Source organism: Bos indicus x Bos taurus, chromosome 10 (assembly GCF_003369695.1).
Source record: "Bos indicus x Bos taurus breed Angus x Brahman F1 hybrid chromosome 10, Bos_hybrid_MaternalHap_v2.0, whole genome shotgun sequence".
Taxonomy (NCBI): domain Eukaryota; kingdom Metazoa; phylum Chordata; class Mammalia; order Artiodactyla; family Bovidae; genus Bos; species Bos indicus x Bos taurus.
In genome coordinates, this window is record NC_040085.1 from 36,719,586 (window position 1) to 36,739,350 (window position 19,765).

General features: G+C 37.7%; 1 long non-coding RNA gene across 1 annotated transcript in view; it reads right to left on the bottom strand.

The window, feature by feature from the left end:
- LOC113900184 overlaps positions 1-19,765 on the bottom strand; it is a 160,517-nt gene that overhangs the window by 28,684 nt on the left and 112,068 nt on the right. The window lies entirely within an intron of this gene.

The window sequence follows — 19,765 nt, forward strand, 5'->3', positions numbered from 1 at the left end:
ACTTTTAGGACACAAAAACAGTTGAAAAATTTAGAAAGTGAAAGTTCTATAGCAGTTTTTATTATGCTGCTTTTTTTTTTTAGAACAGAATTGTGTCTCTCGAAGAATTGACCTACAGCATAGTTTTAATCCTTGACAATTGACTTGGATTTTAGAAAGTTTGTCTTTTAAAAACCAAGCCTGCATGTCTTATAAGCATGGCAGAATTGTAGCCCTTTAGAAAATAAAATAGATGAAGAATAACGTATAAAGGGTTTTTAAAAACATCTTTTCTGTGTGGGCATTCCTTCTTAGCAAGGAATAGTAGTATTTTACTATTAACTTAGTAGTTTGTTTAGAATATCTTTGATCTCTAGTATAATTTAACTCCCACATTAATATTATTAATGGCTATCAAGTATCAGAGATAGTGGTAGAGGATATTTTATTTTAGTTTTTATGTTTTAATATAAGCTTAGAAATATTATAGCTGTAATCTGAATGGTGGTGAAGTTTACTGAATTCCCAAAGTTATTTCCTCTTTACCTTGCCGAGTATATATATGGGTGGTGGTAAGGCAGATTTTTCCTTAGAGGTAAGAATTGTAAAACCGTATACAGCAACTAGAAATAATTAATCACTGAGTATAATGTGTTTGGAATATAATATTCACTAGAATCTCCTTTTGCTTTGTTTATATTGAATGGTAAAGACAAAGTAGGAAAGATTACAATATTATGAAGTTTACAGAAAGGGAATGTTGGGAGATGGAGTGATAAATGAGGCAAAGTAACTTTTCTCTCCCTGCTTTACTAAACTTCAAAGTTGCCAGACTAGATAAGTGAGTTGAATGGGCAGGGAATACATAGAGGTGAGGTCAAAGAGGCGGAATAGAGGGGTTTAGGAATAACAACTGAAATTTGTTAAATAAGCCAAAGTAATGGTAAACTTCCAGGAATTAGTCTAGAAATAACCTTACTTTCGTTGGCAGTAAGAAAATACTTTTGAATTTTAAAATGTTTTATGACTGCCGGAAACAATGTTTAAAAAAGTATTTGTCAGTCTTCTTGGATACCTTTTCTCCTGTCTTCATTTGGATATACAGTTGGCCCTGAATAACATGGATTTGAACTGTTTGGATATGAGTGGGTCCACTTATACATGGGTTTTTTTTCCAATAGTAAATACTACAGTATTACATAATCTGGAGTTGGTTGAATCAGCAGATACTGTGCAACTACAATATTATGCGAAGATTTGGATTTTCCATTGCACAGACGGTTGGCGTTCCTAACCTCCAACTTGTTCTAGGATCAACTGTGTATTTCCTCCATGGTTTTTCTAAGTGTGTAAGTTTACTTACTGAGAGCCCACTGATGTGCTTGGCACTGTTCTAGGGACAATGAAGAAAAAAATATATATCAGTGGACAAAAATCTCCTTTATGGAATTTATATTGGTGTTGGGAGGTAGGAATGATAAAAATGTTAGGTGATATACTATGTATTACATAGTATGTTTTATATATATATATACACACACATATATATATATACACACATAGGGAACAGGTAGGCATGTATCCAGAGAAGTACTCATTGAGAAGGTGACATTTGAACAAATATTTGAAGGCAGAAAAATTAATATCAATGAAATTGACATAGTAGCAAAAAGATAATATGTATAGTGTAAAACAAGGGTGGGGAAACTGGCCAAGGGCAAATGTAGTTACTCTTGTTTTTATAGAGACTAAGCTAAGAGCTAAGAATGTTTTATATTTTAAAGCATCTTAAAAGACTGATCAAAAAAACCAAATGAGAATATGTGACAGAGACAGTATCCTGAAAAGCCTGCAATATTTACTTATCTGGCCCTTGATTGACAATGTTTGTTGACCCCAGATCTAAAGCCCTGTTTTTTTTGACCACACTTCGAGGCTTGTGGGATCTTGGTTCTCCAAGTAGGGACTAAACACATGCCCTCGGCAGTGAAAACATGGAGTCCTAATCACTGAACCACCAAGGAATTCCCTAAAGCCCAATTTTAAAAACATTACCAAACTATAAAGCAAACCCCTCAAAAGACCATTGTTAAATGAGTCTAATCAAAACTTTAGGAAACAGTGGCACATGTAATTTACCACATACGAACATGTAGTGATCTTTGAGACTTGTATTTGAGTAGTCTAACCGGGGTTCTTTTCTTGCTGGATGAGTGTGTGAAATCCATAGTTTTTCAGTATCAGTTTTCATATTCTTAAAAATTTCATGAATCATTTCATTAAAAAATATTCCTCTTATTTTTATGGTTGTTTTATTGGTCTTTGGATATAAGTTAAGCATGCTTTTCGTACAAAGCGCCTTTCCTCCAGGTAACCTGGATTAGTTTAGAATAGTTTGATAACATCATTGAACTGTGGCTTTTATTCAGTTGGTATTATTTTAATCAAGTACTGAATCCAGTATTTTTAATTATGAAACTTTGTAAGAGGAAGTGTTTTATTTGGACTTGGAAAATAATATAATGCATGGTATTTGGTTTCTTATTGTACTGTTCATGGACCACAACACTATTCCTCTAATCAATATAAATTAGGAAAAATAATTTACATGTGAATTATTACTTGCATAGAAAAATTGTTCCATACTATATACATAGTAGGATGTGGGAATTCCTAACTATCTTAAAAGAGAACCTAAAATGATTTAGGAGTTATAGAAGTAAGTTTTACGGAGGATATTTACAAGGGAGCTTTAACAAATAAAAATACTTCTTGTTCATAGAAGGGTCTATGTGAAACTGGCTAGTCATAAGCATGAAAGCTGTTTCCCATTACACTGGCCTCAGAAAGTCATAGGATGTAAGGGCAAAAGCCAAATTTGTTAAAGGAGTTAAAGAAGCAAGGATCAGGACTTTTGAAATTTGTTCTAATACAGCAAAGTGTTTTCTCTCCTCCAGATCTTTATTTCTAAAAATTAGTTTTGTGAATAAGTCCTAAATTGGAGCTAGAGGGGCACGAAGAAATCAAATTGGAAAACATTCTAAGAATAATAAGAGTTAGCATTTTTTGAATGTTTGCCATGTGCCAGGCATTGTTCTAAGCATTTCATGCATATCTTCTTAATCCTCACAACGCCTTGGCAGAAAAAGCTCCCGTTTTATAGCTGAGAAAACTGAGGATTAAATCAGTTCAGTTCAGTTCAGTCGCTCAGTGCTGTCCAACTCTGCGACCCCATGGACTGCACCATGCCAGGCCTCCCTGTCCATCACCAACTAGATAGCATATGTTAATAAGTAGCAGAGACAGACTTTGGACTCAGATAGTCTATACTGTCCTGAGAATATAACTGAGGTGAACCACTGGTTAATAATGTACCTAAAATTTTGTGTGTGTTTACAGAAAGCTTATTCTGAGGAATATCCCATAATTTTATTTGGTCATCAACAGACTTTCAGTCCCTATATAATTTGAGTCTTCTGTATAGTGGCGAACATAGTATTGTATTAAACTCCAACTGAGAAAAAATTTTTTTCTGTAAAAACATGTGACCACTTCCTGGATTGTGAATTTTACAGATCATTGTGAAAAATAGGTAAACATTTCAATGAGCTGATTATCGTACAATTATTTATATATAGACTCCTGATTTAAGAAAGTTTTAGAAAATTCAGAGTGTACAATTTATATTGTCTTTACTTCCTAAATTTATAACTATGGACATTTCAGGTACTAATACATGAATTTCTTGCTTTTTGTAACCTCACATTTTGTAAGTGAGGTTTATTGAACACTGTATCCTCTGACAGCAAGAGCCTAGAGTCCAGGGTCATCAAGGGCACTTTATTCATGTACTTAGGAATTTAAGCTTGAACTTAAGAGTAAACGTTGATAAAAAGTTGCAATATGCCTTATTTAACAATCCTATTTTATTTCTCAGTAATTTCTATATGAGATGGAAATTTAAGGCTAGATAAGACACATATGAAATGTTCAAAGTAAGTAATGAAATACTTTATCAAATACTAGATTTAGGAGAGAGGTTATATTTTGTACTGGACCCACAAAGTCAGAGGGATAACAATATTAGTACTTACTTCAAGCTTATTGTGTGCTAAGCACTGTTGTAAGTGAATTGATTATCTCAGTTAAAATAGGTAAGCAAGGGTAGTAATCTATGTGTAGTATTTGGGAGATAGCGAATAGACTTGTCTGACTAGGAGTGCCAGATTTAGCAAATAAAAATACAGGACACTGAGTTAAATTTCAATTTCACACAAACATTAATTTTCAGTACAAATAATCCCAAACCATATACTAAAATTATATACTAAAAATTGTTGTTTATCTGAAACTCCAATTTAACTGGCTGACCTATATTTATCTGCCACTTTACGCATATGTTAATGTGGAGGGAGAATTTACGTAAAAGATAATGATAGCATCATTGATAGAAAGCAGGATATACAGCAGCTTTGAATAGAAAGTTTGATAATCGGGTAAAGTGTCTCATTTATAATTTGAATGAAAAGAGGTTGAATCTGTTAGGCATACTCTTATAATTATTCTCTCTTAGAGCAGTGCTGTCCAATATAAATATATTGCAAGCCACATATATGATTTAAAATATTTTAGTTGTCACATTTTAAAAAGTAAAAATAAACAGTGAAACCAATTTTAGCAATATGTTTAACTCAAATATATCAAATATATTATTTCAATGTCACTACTATAAAATAATTGTTACTAAGACAGTTTCACCTTTGTTTCACACAAAATCCTCAAAATCCAAGAGTATGCAATACTGTATACTTAAAGCACATCTCATTTAAGACTAGCTACATTCCTTTACTCAATGACCTCATGTGGTTAGTGGCTACTGTACTGGACAGTTCATTTTTAGAGTGTAGTTATTTCTTCCTGATACCGTGCTTATAATTTCAATAAATTTATTTGAGGGTACCAGTTAAGGATCATTGAGATATGATAAGCTCTCTCAGCCAGGGACTGACAACCAATGTCCACAAGTCAAATCTGGCCCACTGCCTGCTTTTGTAAATAAAGGTTTATTGGAACATAATCATGGTCATTTATTTGTGTACAGTCTATGGCTGCTTTTGCACAGCGACAGCAGAGTTGAGTAGTTAGGGCAGAGACCATATGGCGCACAAGGCCTTTACGATCTGGCCCTTAACCGAAGTTGCCAAATATCTTTCTAGGTCCCAAACTAAAGTTCCAAGGATAAAACCCATACTTTATACATTTAAATGAGTTTTCAGAAAGAAATAATATTGAAAGAGCTAAAAGATAATGTATATATTGATGCATTTATTAACCAAGCGTTCATCTACTAGGTTCCAGGCACTGCACTAGGCTCCATAGCTGGAATAAATAAATGTCTTTAATCTTCAAGAAGGTCACAGTTCAGTTGAAAATAAATATACACAGTAAATTACAAAGATGTGTTATGGTAGACGACTCATTGACTGTACACCAGTGAGGCACCTTCCTCTGACTGGGAAATGGGAGGCTTCAGAAGAAGAGGACCATCTGAGGTGAGTTTTAAAGGACAAATAGCAATTACTCAGCTAAGCAAAAGCTGGTTGACATTTTAGGCAGAATAGTTATGTGTAAAACTCAGAAAGTGTTACCACCACTCTCTGGAATTTATGGTTTGTTAGGCCTGGAGCATAGCGTGGACTGGTGTGAGATGAAGATGAAAAGATGATGAGGGGATGGATCATGAAGTGCCTTTGGTTTTTTGAGGAACTTTGGATTCTATAATTTGGGTACTAGGAAAAAGCTGTGAGATTTTTAAGCACGAAACTACCTAAAATTTACACTGTAGGGAGCTCATGAAATACTGTATAAAAGATGAATAAAGCTCCTAGGCCGGAAATCTACTGTATAGACTAGGTGAGATAGAATTTCCTAGTTGAAGCAGTGGCTATGATGGTGTAGAGGAGAGGATCCATTTGAGAAATCCTTGAATGGCATTTTGTAAAGTATGTTCTCTGGTACACTGACCACAGAAGATAATCCTTGGAAAAAAAGGCTTCCAAGTTATTTGGGAAACGCTTCAGATTGTATCTGCATTTGGGATTCCCAAGACTCTTTAGCAGTATATTGAAGATTCTTAGAAGTCCTGCCTTAACCCAGCATTTCCCAAACTCATTTGATCCCACACCCCAATATTAAAACAAAAACAAACAAACAAAAAAAACACAGCAAACAGACAAGGGTCCCAAGGACTGTAGTTTGGGATACCCTATTTTAGAGACAGAATAAATGAGTTTGGGTCAACCAAATGAGAGGAAGAAGAGGGAAATTTTGCATAAGTGACTGCTAATGAAAGTTTTATATTTGTAAAAGTATAGCTGGAAAAGAACAAGTTTAAGGGGAGGAAGGAGATGACATACCCAGATTTGACAGCAAGTTGGAGAAGACTCTTGAGAGTCCCTTGGACTGCAAGGAGATCCAACCAGTCCATTCTGAAGGAGATCAGCCCTGGGTTTTCTTTGGAAGGAATGATGCTAAAGCTGAAACTCCAGTACTAAAGCTGAAACTCCAGTACCTCATGTGAAGAGTTGACTCATTGGAAAAGACTCTGATGCTGGGAGGGATTGGGGGCAGGAGGAGAAGGGGACGACAGAGGATGAGATGGTTGGATGGCATCACTGACTCTATGGACGTGAGTCTGAGTGAACTCCGGGAGTTGGTGATGGACAGGGAGGCCTGGCGTGCTGCGATTCATGGGGTCGCAAAGAGTCGGACATGACTGAGCGACTGATCTGATCTGATCTGATGGTATGGACATTTACGTGAAGATGTCCAGTCTACATCCAGCTAGGTTAGGAGACTTCTAGATTACAGATAGAAGTTTAGGAATTAGCTTGTAAGTGATTTTTCAAGCCAAAGATGCTAGTGAGATTTCCTTGGAGTAAGAAGAATAAAGGGCAGAGAATAGAACACCTCCCTGGGGACCACCAATGTTTAAGGGATGGTTAGAAGAAGAGGGTGTTAACAGAGAAGACTTAGAAGACATGGGTCAGAATATCAATGACATCATATCCTACAGGGAGATCAAGAATGTTGAAGTTCAGAATGACTTCTTTAGAATTGACATTAAAAGTCATTGAGATCTTCCTTAGATAAATTTGAGTGAAGTGGTCAGAAACTAGTTTGCAATGAAAAAGACAGGAGATAGCAGAGAAGCTGCTAATAGAAGTGTTCCAAGAAGCTGGAGATGAAGGGATGATAACACTTTAATACAAGAGGGTCATTTAATTTTCAAAACATTATTTAGGTAGGTAGGTCTTGATTCGGAGAAGGCAATGGCACCCCACTCCAGTACTCTTGCCTGGAAAATTCCATGGACGGAGGAGCCTGATGGGCTGCAGTCCATGGGATCGCTAAGAGTCAGACACAACTGAGCGACTTCACTTTCACTTTTCACTTTCATGCATTGGAGAAGGAAATGGCAACCCACTCCAGTGTTCTTGCCTGGAGAATCCCAGGGACGGGGAGCCTGGTGGGCTGCTATCTATGGGGTCGCACAGAGTCGGACACGACTGAAGTGACTTAGCAGCCACAGCAGCAGCAGCAGGTCTTGATTATTAACGGTGGAGTAGGGAATGGAGAACATGCACTCCCTACCACCTGTTTCCTAGAGGGAAAGTAAAATTGAAAAAAGGAACCATTTGAAAAACATTCACCTTAATTCCTGTGAAAGTGAAAGTCAATCAGTCGTGTCTGATTTTTAGTGACCCCATGGACTATACAGTCCATGGAATTCTCCAGGCCAGAATACTGGAGTGGATAGCCTATCCCTTCTCCAGGGGATCTTCCTGACCCAGGAATTGAACCAGGGTCTCCTGCATTGAAGGCAGATTTTTTACCAACTGAGCTATCAGGGAAAACCTTAACTCCTGTAAGATACTTTTTTTTTTTTTTTTAGCTTAGTTGGAGCTCTCTCCTTGGAAATGCAGTGACCATGCCCAGGTAGTTATAGTCCCAGTGTAATTACAAATGTGATGGTGGTATCCCAATCTCAGAAATGTGGAAAGTAAGCCATGGTGGCTCTGACTTGTCCAGGAAACCATAGCAATTAGTGATGTAGCTGAGACTAGGTGCAAAATGTATTTGTATTTGGCAATTACATGGCCATGGAGTGAAATTTAAAAGAGTTTCTAATTTGTAGACATAATGATTGACCTAATCCCAATTTAACTAAAATATAGTTACCACTTTATTAGGAAGCTTAAGATTTGCGGGATTCCCTGGTGACTCAGTGATAAAGAATCTGCCTGCCAATGCAGGAAACACAGGTTCGATCGCTAGTCTGAGAAGATCCCACATGCTATGGAGCAACTAAGCTGGTGCACCACAACTACTGAAGCTCATGTGCCCTAGAGCCTGTGCACGGCAAGAGAAGCCATTGCAATGAGCAGCCCCTGCTCCCTGCAACTAGAGAAAACCCAGAGCAGCAATGAAGACCCAGCACAGCCAAAATAAATTTTAAAAATTATTAAAAAAAAAAAAAAGATTTGCAAATTGACAATACTGCCTGTCAGAATCAGTTCTGAATTTCATGGTATTTCTTCTGCAATGATTTAGGAGTTAGAGGTTAAAATCCTACAGGATGAAAAATTGGAGTATAGTACTAAATAATTTTATTGACTTACACATTACTGAATGGTTATTGTGTGCCTGCCAGTGTGCAACAGACTTTAAATGTTATCCTCACAACAGACTAGCAACATAGGTGGTGTTATCTTTCATTTTACAGGTAAGAAACTTACCGTACAAAATTCAAGCAATTTGCCCATGATACCACAGCTATTAAATGGGACAGCCTAAAAAAAAATAAAAAAAAATAAATGGGAGAGCCTACATTCACACTCAGGTCTTATTGACTTCAAAGCAATAGGCTTTAGGAGGGGAAGGTTCTAACAAACTGCAATAATTTTCTTTTTTTTTTTTTCCCAACATGGAATCCAGTAAAACCTGGTGTCAGTCATCCAGGAGATCTGTCCATCATTAATCCAACTTATCAGGGACTTGTGGATGCTCCTGGAGGCAAAACAACTTTTGGAAGGGCAGGGATTGTTGGAAGTGTATAAGCAGGGTACTTCCCTCCAAAGAGTGAAAAAGTTGGCAATTTTAAATAACTCCCAAACATTCTTCTTTATATATCCACTATCACCTGCGGGCCTGGTTGACAAAAAAGGCTTTGGGGTAAATGAGGGGTGGGGGGCTGTGGGGTGGGAGGGGTGCCATAGATGGTGAGGAGGAAGAGGCCTTCTCTCCTACCTTATGTTAAATAAGGTGACCCCAACTTGTTTTCCCTGATAGCTCAGTTGATAAAGAATCTGCCTGCAGTGAAGGAGACCCCATTCAATTCCTGGTCAGGAAGATCCCCTGGAAAAGGGATAGGCTACCCACTCAGTATTCTTGGGCTTCCCTTGTGGCTCAGCTAATAAAGAATCCGCCTGCAATGTGGGAGACCTGGGTTTGATTCCTGGGTCAGGAAGATCCCCTGGAGAAGGGATAGGCTGTCCACTCCAGTATTCTGGTCTGGAAAATCCTGGGTCCCAAAGAGTTGGACATGACTGAGTGACAGTGACTTTCACTTTTTCTTTCAACTTGGTTTGAACTACATACCTCTATATGCCTCTGATTAGGGGATGGTTTGTTGTTTTTCAGGAGCAGCATCAGTACACATGGTTTCTGAACTCTGTGTGGCTGGCTAGTCTTGCCCTTACTTGGGGAGGAGGAGCCAGATGTATTGGTTTCTGCTGTGAATTTGGCCAGGAGTTCTGGGCGTGTGTAGACGTGCCTTGGGTGTATTTGTATTAATTCTCTTCATCTGTCTTTGTGGGTCTCTACTTTGTATTAGCTAAGCTCATGAACATGTTATTCATCAGGAACTCAACATTTGAGGTATATAAATATTTAAAGAATACATGGAGAAGTGAGATGAAGCCCAGGCTTCTTTTCAAGGGTTTATGCAGGGTAGCAGAAAGATGCACATTTTAATGAAATCATCTTTGTGCCAGTGACATATTTAAGAGGTGGAAAAAACACCTCTGCATTTTTTCAGTAACTTTTGGAAAAATCAACGTAGTATCTTTGAGCCACTGTTAATTATATAATAGGACTTTAATATCAAAAGTATATAAAAGCTTGTAGAGAGACTTAGTTTACTTAAAAGATTATGATGTGTTAGCACAGGAGAGCTAGCTGTTTAGTGGTAGAGGTTTATTTTCCCCCAGTACTGAATTAAAAGTGGAAGGGGGAGGGGAGGGCAAGGCACTGTTAAAGCCAGGAGGTTGAATCATCTAAGGAAATGAGTCAGTGGCTATGAACCATAACTTTCCTTTTTCTGAGGCTTTGACTTTGAGAGCTTAATGTTGAATTATTTAAAAAAATCTGCTTCCATGCTTTAAGTAAATTTAAAATAGAAGTTTTAAAAAAATAACTCTTTTATTATTAGTATTTGGGATTCATTCATTTTTCCAACACATTCACTGGTATCAAAAATAGTAGTTAATACCTTAAACTAAAAAAAAATACGTAGTGATCTGGTAGTAAAGTGTTAAGTCAGTCAGTATCTTTGTATTTATATTTAGCTCAAGGTAACCAATAGTGATTCTTAAACTACTTTTAAAGCAAGATTTTTGAGGTTACTACCACTGACTCATTTGTAGACTTAACAGGGCAAACCTGAGACACTGGTAGCTATTGACACATTGTATTTTCATTTGATACACTCGAGGTTTTTCCTAGACCATGAATTGTTCCTTAGGAACCTTAAGTCTATATCTGAAATGAACACATTGTATTATGGCTTATTTTTGAAATTAAAAAAATCTGAACTGTAAAGATCAAGTTTGAGGATAAAGATAGGTAAGTATCGCAAAGTAAACAGTAGTACTGGTATATGAAAAATTCTTAGCCTTTTGTGGTTGATTGCCTATCTATGATTTGAATTCTTTTTTATAAGATCGATTTATATTTTTTATTCTCTTCAATTCATAGATAATACTTGATTTAAGATAGTCAATGTATTTCACACAAGAACCTAGTATTTAGAAACTTATTTGAGGAATCTTAATTTTTTTTGTCGTTGAGACAAACAAGTTACACAACAAAATATCACATATTGATTCTTTTTTTTTTTTTTCTTTACTTAGTGTAATAATGTAATAGGGACATCTTGGAAAAAATATTTTAAATAAATGCTAACAGGTAGTCTTATTTGTTGGAAATCTCATTGGAGTATAGGTTTTATTAATTAAAAATTTATTTATTTTTGGAGCATAGATTTTAGACTAGCATGGAAAATTTTCCAAATTATATCCTGGGTAACTAATCTTCCTTCTAGTATTGTTGACAGGGTTTTTGTTTCCATGTGCTTAGACATGTTAATATTTATTTTTCTATACTTATGACGATTTCTAGGCGGTAGGGATTTTTTGTTGTTGTTTGTGTTTTTTTCTTAGTGCACATCCCTTCCTAATAAACCCTGAAGTATGTTGCCTACTGGTGTACATCAGAGTCCATGTCGCTTTCCTGAGCATCAAAATAGTGACTGAGCAAACTGTGACTTCTGCATAAGTGTTAGAAATACTAGAGTACAGAATTAGACTCTGGAAACATCCTGTGTATGATGTTGGGATATCATTCATAGCACGGAGGGAGGGCTGAAGACGGAAAAGGTGCCTCCTCCTCAAAAAGGTTGTCTAAGACAACTCCTACCTTTCCACCAGCATTTTAGGACCCTACCTGACAGGGTCAATTTGGGGAAACAGCATAACGTTTTGAGTCAGACCTAGGTTTGAACCCAAGCCCTGCTACTCAATAGTTAAGTGACATTGGAAAATTTCTCTCTTTGCTTCTTTTTCTAAACATGGGACTGGTAATGTTCACCCAGCAGGGTTTTATCATTAAAAGTGGTAATTTAGGAGAAAGTCTCTTGCATAACATGTGGCATGGGAAGCACTCAGTAGATGTTAGTTCTATTTTCTTTCTTCCCTCTAACTTAATCATAAAAAAAAATGAAAGCAGAAATAAAATTCAAGACTTAATGCTAGCCTTGAAGTACTTAATGATGAAATTACGTATCTTGGATTTGTCTTAAAATAATCTGGGAATAAGGAGTGGGTTTACAATATTTTGGCAACCTGATGCGAAGAGCTGACTCATATGAAAAGACCCTGATGCTGGGAAAGATTGAGGGCAGGAGGAGAAGGGGATGACAGAGGATGAGATGGTTGGATGGCATCACCAACTCAATGGACATGGGTTTGGGTGGACTTCAGGAGTTGGTGATGGGCAGGGGGGCCTGGCGTGCTGCGATTCATGGGGTCGCAAAGAGTTGGACACTACTCAGCAACTGAACTGAACTTATAGGTGAAGCTATATGGACTATGAGTTGCTAACTGTTGAAGTTGAGTGAATGGGTACATGGGTGTTCAATTGAATGTTTGAAATTATCCATAGTAAGTTTGAAAAATTATACTGTACATAAAAAATATTCAGTGAACAAAGACTTTCTCAAGATACTGCGGAGCCAACTATTTGTTGTATTAATACCTTTTCAAAGATGATGATTGAGAACAGGCATTGTAGGTTTATGAATAGTGGTAGTTTTTTCCTTTCAACTACACAAAATGTGTAGTCACCAAATCTATGCCTAAGAGGAAGGAATGTCAAGAGAGAAGTCTGAAAAAATCCTGGAGAGGTTTACATGCTTTTGTCTAATTATCTGAGTCACTCCTCAGGGTGGAGGTTCTGTGGCATGGCTCTCAGCCAACATAATTTTCAGCTGGAAAAAGACAGCAGTTGGTACAGGAAACACAGTAACCAAAATGACTGCTATGACACTGGATCCAGCTTTATATGCAGACATTTTTTTTGTTATCGCAGGATCACAATGGATATATACCAGTGTTTCCTTTTCTGTGCCATATCACATTTTCTAAGAATGAATGTATACTGAGTTACAAATACAACAGAAAAAATTCCAGAGAGTGAACAAGTGTAGAGCACTTCCTCATAAGGATGTGTTATTCTGTACACCACTGAAATATAGAGGGAAAAAAAGTTTGACTTTTTTTGTGTTGAATGATTGATTCAAGGCACATTCATTACTGCAGAAAGCTAAAGAACTACTTTTTAAAAAATCTCTGCAAATCTTCTGGGGTGAATTCTAGAGGTTAATGTGTTTGAGAAATAAAAAATTGCTGTTAATATATTTAAACAATTGACATTCGAAATACAGGAATATGATTAGATTAATGTGCTTAGTATTTCATCAAATTTGATATTCTTGATCACTGATTAAATTGACGACTTACTTTTAAAGAACAAAATCAGAAGTGAGGTGCCAATTTAGAGAGAACAGAGAATTTTACTTTTTTGTTCTGCATTTATAAAATAAGTGTTTATTTCTTAAAGCTTTCCCTGAGGATACTGGTATCCTTACCATAACTTACTATAGTAAACTGATATTTGAATAATTTTTCATTAAAGTCTCAGTTCAGAAATTATGACCACTGAACAATGACAACCTCTCTGTAGTCTATTACTGTGAAAGAGACTTTCCTGGTGGCTCTGATGGTAAAGAATCAGCCTGCAATGTGGGAGACCTGGGTTTGATCCCTGGGTTTGGAAGATCCCCTGGAGGAGGAAATGGCAACCCACTCCAGTACTCTTGCCTGGAGAATCCCATGGAGGGAGGAGCCTGGTAGGCTACAGTCCATGGGGTCACAAAGAGTCGGACACGACTGAGCGACTTCACTTTCTTTCTTTCTTTCTTATAATTCATGGGAAACTCAGGTTAAATAATTTGTCCTTTGCTCTAGAGGAAAAAAAGTAGTTTATCTGGCATGTCAAATGCTGTAGCCACTGTGGTGTGACAGTTTGGCAGTTCCTCAAAATGGTAAACATAGAGTTACCATATGACATGGCCCCTAAATCCAAGCCCCACTCTATGTGAGCCAGTTAAACAGGGCTGTAAATGCCATGAGGTGGGGAACACTGACGGCCTCCTTAGAGGATGCCTACCAGAGCATGGAATGATCCTTTGTCCACATCAGGACACAAGGATACTTCAGTGCTCTTCTGTGAGGGGTCACCCATCTCTCTTTAGTGGGAAAGCAAAATGTAACTATATATATATATATATATATAATTCAGTAATTTAGAACTCTCTTTTTAGTTGCAGTAAAGGAGAACTAAATGCTTACAGAATAACTTAAACACATTGCAATTGAAGAACTGAAACTCTCCCTTTAACTAATATAAGCATTTTAATTATTGCTTCTCCTAGCCTCTCTGAACTTCAGCGAGGATAGTTTCTACACAAAGCTGTAACTGGTGGAAGATATGAGTGTCTACATATCTAAGCTGACAGTTTACTAGATATGTGTTGGAACTGTCAAGTGAGTTTTTGCACATAAAAACACTCATGAATTTATTAATATTAGCTATTAAGGGTATCTTATTGTTTGAAAATAAATAATGGAAGTATGCCATGTATATCAGTTTGGAAGTTTTTTCTGCAGCAAAAAACAAAGACAGTCAATTGTAGCCTAAACAATTGGGTGCTTATTTTCTCACCTAATTTAAGGCCAGAGGTAGGCAATTGTGGCCTGGTGTGACATAAGGAATGGAATCAAGGACCTTGCAATTTGTGTTTTTCCAGGCTGTAAGACTAAACAGGCTGCCTTGTTTGTTTATGAGCCCATGATGGTTGCTGCAGTTCTGGGTACCTGTGCTCATTTTCAAGGCAAGAAGGAGAAGGGAGCAGCACCATTGGCTAGAACTGTGTCACCTGGTCTCTCCTAGTTCCAAGGAAGGCTCAGAAAACAAGTACTGAACTTTTCCAGCCTCTCTAGTGGAAGTGGACAAGGATGAAACAGTGTTTTGAGTTAGCTTTATTGAAGAGAAATGGTCAAAAAGTTGAGAAATACTGCTTGAAATGTTCAATGGGATTTGGATAAGCTGAGAAGAGGAAATAGGGGTACAGCATGAATCAAGGATGCAGTGAACACTGGGGTACTTGAGGAGCCTAGTCCTGTAAGAAGAATAATGCTGAGAAGTGACAGAGACTGAATGTGGGGCTCCGCTTGGCTGCAGTGATTAACAGGACACCGATAAAGGATTTTGAGCAGGGAAATGATATATGAGGAAAGGGTAAGAAATATCTGGCAATATAAATTGTAAAGTAGTGAGCTGCATGATAAGGAAGCCTGGAAACTGCTGCAGTAATCCAGTTGTGAAACGCTAATTACTAAGGTGGAAATATACATAATTCCAATATTCAACCATTTTAGATTCACTCATGTTTGTGGCGATGGTAGGATGTCCAAATGGAAAAGTCTGGAAATGAACAAAGACAGAGGACATAGATTTTCTAACAGAGTGTCAGAGAAAAATGGGACTATCTAGACAATTAGATACTTTTCATCCTATATTTCCTGGATGTCTTTTCAACACTGAAGCTGTCACTTGCCAGTGGCTTTGACTCCCCATATTATTTCTAAGTTCTGCATTCTTGTATTCAACTGTTCCCAGGATATCTGCCTGCAGATATCCCAGTGAACTCTTCAATTCATCATGTCAAAGTAGATATTATTTTCCTTTTATCCTTTGCCTTATCTCTATCATACTTGCCTCATATTCTTTGTCTCATTTAGTGATATCACATCGAACTAGCTATGTTAAAAACTTGCCTTTTATTGATCCCTCTCTTTACCCACCTACATTCTGTTGCTTACAGATCTGATCAGTGCTCTTGAATCTGTCCTTCCTCTTCATCTCCCACTGCCCCTCTCTTAGTTTAGGCTCCCAGTATTTCTCACCTGGATTATTGGAATACTTTGTACTTGCTTGAGTCTTAGCAAAGGAGCATCCAGATTGCTACCAAAAGGATCATTTTAAAATACAAAGATGATCTTGTCTCCTTCTTGCTTAATGCTTTTAATGGCTTTCAATACATAAAGAATAAAGTTGAAACTTATTACCAGTGCTTAGAAGAGCTCTCCATAGCACTCACTTTATCTCCGGCCTTACTTCCTTCTACCCCCTTGAACTCCTCTAAGTTCTTCCACATCAAACTTGTCCTTAACATGTTATGCCATGTCTTTGGACTGTCTCCTTAGCTTGAAATTTTCATATCCACCTTTGAACATTTTGGTCGTCCTTTAGCAATATCTCCTTCTGTGAAAACTTCTCAGATGTCAGTCACATTCTTTTTTTTTTTTCGCTCCTATGATTTGCATGAACCTTTAGTAGGGCACTTACCACATTATGGGCTTCCCTGATAGCTCAGTTGGTAAAGAATCCACCTGCAATGCAGGAGACCCCAGTTTGATTCCTGGGTTGGGAAGATCCCCTGGAGAGGGGATAGGCTACCCATTCCAGTATTCTGGCCTGGAGAATTCCAAGGGAGTCACAAAGAGTCAGACATGCCTGAGCAACTTTCACTCAGTACTACTTACCACATTATACTGTTGTTACTCAAGTGTTTTTCTCTGGCTCATGGACAATGTGTTCTTGGTGTGTTCTGGTGAATAGCATAGTGCCTAGTCCATAGTTGGTGCTCAGTAAGTTTTCATGCATTATCATGGATATGAATGAGCTGTCCCCAGGAGAAAGGTTAGGATGGGGATCCAAGGACAAATCCAAAGGGAAGGCTGATAATTAGAGGATGGGGGGAAAAAAAAGAATGGATGGAGGATCAATCAGTACGATGAAGCAAGAACCATACACTCATCATGTTGTAGAGCACTGCACTGTGTGTGAGGAAATACGCTTGTGTGTTAAGTAAACTGTATTTGTTTTGGCTTTGCTCTGTCTCCAGGTTACATCTAGTCTCAATATCAAAGGGAGAACTTTTCTCTGTTGCTTTGATTTATAGTTTCAAAACAACTCTTGTAAGTACTGTCCTATTTTCTTAAAGATACTCAACCTATAGGTTTTTGTACTGATGAATTAATTTTAATTCAGTGGGGAGACATACAGAGGGGAAAAGTCTGAATCTAAAAATCTCAGAGATAAGTTCCTTCCTAGGCCCTCACTAAGTTGACACAGTCCCTCTGTTATGCTTTGAGATCATACACACTTTCTGGGGATGTTACTGCCCATGCTCACTATTGATCTCCTGATTAATCTCAGTGCCCAGAAAGTGAAAGCAAGTACCAAACAAAATGTTCAATCTCTTCTTAAGCTCACCAACTGCAGAACTGATATTATTATATAAAAATTTATAGGAAGAACTAAACACAACCGTGCTAAATATTAATTCCAAACTGTTTATAACCTAGTGCTCATACTCCACTGTATGTTGCAAAAAAATCCTTGCTTTTTGTATATGTGATGTTGTGGTCTATTGATTAACTTAAATACACATACTACATGGGACTTCCCTGGTGGTCCAGTACTTAAGACTTTGTCTTCCAATAAGGGGAATGTGAGTTTGATCCTTGGTCATGGAGTGAAGATCTCACATGCTTTGTGGCCAAAACCCAAAAAAAATCCCCAAATCAAAAAACCAAGAGCGAGAAGAAGAAGGAGCGACACTGCAACAAATTCAATAAAGAATGTAAAAATGGTTCACATTAAAAAATCTTTAAAAATAGGCATACTACAGCAATACGTACACTGAATGCTTACTTTAGTCTCCTTAGTCCACCTATTATTTAGGTGATTGCTATGTCTGTATATTCTGTTCTCTGTTTCATTTTTTACTTCCTATTGGCCTTGACTCCTGGGATTTGCCATATTCCTATTCCTCTTGGGTTTGTGCCATATGTGTTCGATTATTTCCTAATCCAATTTTCCAAGTCATAGCCTCATCAAACTGCTTCTTCTTTGGCCTATCTTACTGCCAACATCTGCTCTTGATTAACTACCAAGCTACCCACAGTAGATCTTGGTTTATTTAATGAACCCAAAGTCACCCTCTTGAATTTTTTTCATTCTTTTGCATTTTACCTTCTCTAGGCTCTCATTCAGGCTTTAAAATTATAAAAATGAGCCATGGATGAAAAATTTGAAAAATATAAAAACAGTGGGAGATGGAGAGGAAAGTAATCTCTAGTTTCGCCATCCAAAGACTATCAAAAGAGATATCTCTATTCTTCTTAAACTTTTTCTTAGTATGAAAATATATTTCTCTCATCTCACACGCTAGTAAAGTAATGCTCAAAATTCTCCAAGCCAGGCTTCAGCAATATGTGAACCGTGAACTTCCTGATGTTCAAGCTGGTTTTAGAAAAGGCAGAGGAACCAGAGATCAAATTGCCAACATCCGCTAGATCATAGAAAAAGCAAGAGAGTTCCAGAAAAACATCTATTTCTGCTTTATTGACTATGCCAAAGCCTTTGACTGTGTGGATCACAATAAACTCTGGAAAATTCTGAAAGAGATGGGAATACCAGACCACCTGATCTGCCTCTTGAGAAATTTGTATGCAGGTCAGGAAGCAACAGTTAGAACTGGACATGGAACAACAGACTGGTTCCAAATAGGAAAAGGAGTTCATCAAGGCTGTATATTGTCACCCTGTTTATTTAACTTATATGCAGAGTAGTACATCATGAGAAATGTTGGACTGGAAGAAGCACAAGCTGGAATCAAGATTGCCGGGAGAAACATCAATAACTTCAGCTATGCAGATGACACCACCCTTATGGCAGAAAGTGAAGAGGAACTCAAAAGCCTCTTGATGAAAGTGAAAGTGGAGAGTGAAAAAGTTGGCTTAAAGCTCAACATTCAGAAAACGAAGATCATGGCATCTGGTCCCATCACTTCATGGCAAATAGATGGGGAAACAGTGGAAACAGTGTAGACTTTATTTTTTGGGGCTCCAAAATCACTGCAGATGGTGACTGCAGCCATGAAATTAAAAGACACTTACTCCTTGGAAGGAAAGTTATGACCAACCTAGATAGCATATTCAAAAGCAGAGACATTACTTTCCCAACAAAGGTTCGTTTAGTCAAGGCTATGGTTTTTCCTGTGGTCATGAATGGATGTGAGAGTTGGACTGTGAAGAAGGCTGAGCGCTGAAGAATTGATGCTTTTGAAGTGTGGTGTTGGAGAAGACTCTTGAGAGTCCCTTGGACTGCAAGGAGATCCAACCAGTCCATTCTGAAGGAGATCAGCCCTGGGATTTCTTTAGAAGGAATGATGCTAAAGCTGAAACTCCAGTACTTTGGCCACCGCATGTGAAGGGTTGACTCATTGGAAAAGACTCTGATGCTGGGAGGGATTGGGGGCAGGAGGAGAAGGGGATGACAGAGGATGAGATGGCTGGATGACATCACTGACTCGATGGACGTGAGTCTGAGTGAACTCTGGGAGTTGGTGATGGACAGGGAGGCCTGGCGTGCTGTGATTCATGGGGTCGCAAAGAGTCGGACACAACTGAGCCACTGATCTGATCTGATCAGTATAAACTCTTAAACATTATTTGTAAGGGTACTATATGTTCCACTTTTAAAATGACAATATCATTTTTTTTTCCGTTAGAATATTGGCTTAAAAGAAACCCACCGACATAATACCAAATTGCTTTCTAAGAGGATTAAACCAATTTCTGTCACCAACAATAGTATGTTAGTGCCAGTAACATTGCATTTTCCTCAATATTTACTATTACTACACTAACTTAATTGGAGAAGGCCATGGCACCCCACTCCAGTACTCTTGCCTGGAAAATCCCATGGACGGAGGAGCCTGTTAGGCTGCAGTCCATGGGGTCGCTAAGAGTCGGAC